Here is a 3563-nt window from a genome sequence, read left to right as displayed (position 1 = left end):
GACTGGCTTCTCCACAAATATTGGAGGTCTCATGGCACAGCCCCACTCATCAGATCCACTTGTCTCTTCCAGGGAATGGCTTGGAGACTAAATGGGTGGAAAATTGCTGAGGGTAATGAGTCCCAGCCCTTCTAGATTGTTCCAGAGTGTTAATTGGATTGTTAATCAGTCATATCAAGTCTCCCTGGGAGGAAGGCTTTTGCACAGAAGGGTGGGACTCTTTCAGAAAATACCATGGTATCTGGATTGGCCTTGAACCAGCTAGCGAAGGGAGAAATCATGAGCACAGGACTCAGGATTCTTTCCCCTTTTGGTTGTGAGGCAGCATGAACAGGAAAGCTCTCAGCAGAATACAAAGGACTGTTCAAACAGGGAAGAGGAAACTCATGTTATTTACCAAACACTGTGGTAAGCATCCCATATTTCTTATGTGTTATCCCTCATGAGCCTCACCCATCCTTCTGACATAGGGGTTGGATTATTCATTTTACAGTTGAGAAAACTGAGACACACAGAAGTTAAGCAGCCTGCTGAACGTCACACAACTAGTTAGGGGAAGAGCTGGAAAGTTACTCCTAAGTTACCTAAGGAACAGCAAGGGACATTAGAATTTCAATGAATTTTCTGGAAGGAATCATAACATGTGAGCAATGAGGTTAAAAAAGTGAGCCTAAGATTAAAAAGCAGAAGCCATGAAGAAATGCACTGGGCAAATAATATTGACTTCTCTGTGCCTGTCCCAGTGCCTCATATGGTAAGAAATAAAAGGTTGCTCTTAAGGTCCTTAAAATTTGTCCTGTCAAACTAAGCATTAAATAATTCCCAGATCACTGCTGCCTTTTTGTTTCTAAAATGTAGGGGTTGGATGGAGAGGAGGAATAAGGTGGCAGGCCCTAACTACAGCTGCACAGATTAGGTGGCTCTCTCCCCAAGGAAGGCAAGGGCACCCCATGTCCATTCCTTCAAGAGCTGAGTCTTTTTCCTAGTTTCAATATCCTCAAATGTAAAATGGTTCTGGTATCTACCTCAAAAGAGTATTGTGTTTGTAAATTAAATAGCTCTATATAGTTATACAAATAACAAATAACCTGTAGGACTTGAGAAGTCACCAACTCATGATGATTAATGTAATGGATCACTGATAAAACTGTTATAAATTACAAGACATTAATGGCCATTACATGGATATTAGGTCTGGAGTCTCAGAGCTGGAAAATACCAGAAATCTCCAAATAAGCCTTCCTCAGCTCATCAATATCCCTGCCAGGTGGTGTTATTCTGATTACAAATTATTCCTTAGTTTTAATTCATAAATCCTCTAAGGAAAAGAAAACATGATATTCTCATGCCTTGTGCTTCAAGGAGCTTAGTACTTGACTGTGGCTCCAGGTTTGTACATATTCCACTTTCCTGCTCCTTAAAAGACCCCAGAGCCATAACAGAAAACTGCCAGTATCTGCTGTGGTCACCACTGGAGTAGAAACATAGCCAGCCAGGGTCCTTGCTGGGAAATATTTGGGAAATCTTAGGTGTACGTTGTTCTCTTGCCAAATCAAGTCGGGTTCATGACACAGAGCGGAAGGAAGAAGGGGAAAGGCCACAGGGACACTGGCCAACTGTGAGGCCCCATTAAATAAATGTTGCATTCTGCTCTGAATTTCACTACCAGTTGTGCAGTTCAGGACAGTGGCCTACCATCTCCCAGATGCACAGCATAGGCCAATGATGGGGCACTCTCTTCACATTCTAAGCAGGACACCAGGACACCACCACCCTGCCACTAGTAATTTGTTCCCTAATAAGTCTCCGTTTACCTTCATTCAAGGACTGGAAGACCAAAGTTATAAAAATAGTAACCAATAAAATTCCACGACCTCAATACTAATCACTCTTTACTCCCATCCACATCCTCCCATTTGACCTGACATTGAGGTGGATATATTTGTTCCTTTAGTTCTTGCCCTAATACAAGGTAAATGCTCAGAGTAAACTGCCAGATATCTACTGAACCAACCGGTATCAGGTCCCTGCCTAAGATAACAAGGGCATCCTTCAAAGGGGGAAGTGGGAGGGCCAAGGATATCCCTTATAACAGCCCTCCCCATGGTCCATCTCCCTCTAGCACAAACACCAATTGAGCTGGTTTGGGTGAAAGAATAAAATATCAAGGTCTTCTGAATCAGCACACCAATCAGCCCAAGCAAAAAAGAATGACATAGAGCCTTTATTAAACTGGTTCTGAGGTATGTGGGACTAGCCTGGCTGGCTGACCAGGCTTCTTGAGCCCCACAGGCCTCTTTCACAGAAAGGGAGTTTGGATCAACAAGACCATGTACAAAAGGGGGATAATATACCCACGTGAGGAGCCAAGTTTCCATGTTGATGGTAAATGGAAAAACTTTTGAGTCAGAGCTGAGCTCTGGGACAAAAAGGGAAAAGAAGAGGGATGAAGGGAAGGGGCCCAATTCCTCTTGACTGATTCTAAAGCTCATAGGGGGATTCCAACTCACAGCTAGCCCTCTGTACTAAGGAACCAGACGAATCTTGACCTCCCAGGGAACCTAGACCTGGGAAGGCTGAACTTGCTATTTGAGGGTCAAGTCTACTCCCTGAAGGTGGAGTGCTGGATATTTTGATGGGGACAAGGAGGGACAATAGATCAACCTCAGCAAAGGCTGGTAAGCCTGGGCAAGGTTCCACAGGGATGGATCTTCCTAAGGGGTGGGGGGGCTTCCCAGTTCCTAGAAAATGGCGGTGCGTGCAGACTGCCTCCCTCCTCTTCATTGTAGCTTGATCCTGCGCAGTGACCGTTCCTATAAAAGAAAAAAAAAATCAGAAGAAACTTGATACATACGAAGACAAAACACAGCAGATAAATAAGACAAAGTTAAAATCACAAAATGTAATTGGCAGCACATCTGTTTTCCAAAGATATTTACATAATTACTCCCATTCTCACAAGAATTCTGGATTAGGGCATTATGATTGTGTCACTTTCCAGTTGAGCGGGCATGCCCACAAAGGGTAAAGTGTCTTTCCCATGATCACACAGCTTAGATGGAAGACTTGGGACTTGACAAGGGGAACTTCTGACCCCAGATCTGGGTTCCACCAGCCCCAACCCTTCATCAGTTACCATAGGGAGGGAAGGGAGAAATGGGAGCGAGGCGGCAGCGAGCCCAGGAGGAAAATACCCACACGGAAAGAGCCAGGCCTGGGAGGGGCCGGACCGGGGCACAAATGCTGGAGGTTTCAGAGATGGGCTGGCGCTGGCGAAGGCAGGTCTGCCAGTGACGTATTTGTCCTGTGGGTCCTGGGCTCTTTCGTGGCACGCAGGGCACTCTCCTTCCTGGGATGGGAGAATGGAATTCTTCTTCCATGAGAGAGAAAATGCGGAGGTGAAGAAGAGCAGAATGGGCGAGTACCAGACTGCAGCTGCAGCCAAGCCAGGGAAGAGGCTAAAGAGGGTCCTCGGCGGCTCCCGCAGGACATTCCCTCCCCAGCCGGTCGGGAAGCTCCACACCTAGGCGAGGACGGGCAGCAGCGGCCCTGGGCAGGCTTCC

General features: G+C 46.1%; 1 long non-coding RNA gene across 1 annotated transcript; it reads right to left on the bottom strand.

Annotated features, from left to right (window-relative positions):
* Nucleotides 1-2208: 2208 nt before the first annotated feature.
* LOC101150581 (uncharacterized) lies at nucleotides 2209-3341 on the bottom strand. Its single transcript, XR_174863.4, has 2 exons — nucleotides 3199-3341; nucleotides 2209-2813 (listed from the first exon to the last, which is right to left on the bottom strand). It is a non-coding gene; the product is annotated as an uncharacterized lncRNA (long non-coding RNA).
* Nucleotides 3342-3563: the final 222 nt, after the last annotated feature.

The sequence above is a fragment of the Gorilla gorilla genome, chromosome 5, assembly GCF_029281585.2.
Source record: "Gorilla gorilla gorilla isolate KB3781 chromosome 5, NHGRI_mGorGor1-v2.1_pri, whole genome shotgun sequence".
Taxonomy (NCBI): domain Eukaryota; kingdom Metazoa; phylum Chordata; class Mammalia; order Primates; family Hominidae; genus Gorilla; species Gorilla gorilla.
This window is presented reverse-complemented; position numbering and strand designations above follow the sequence as displayed.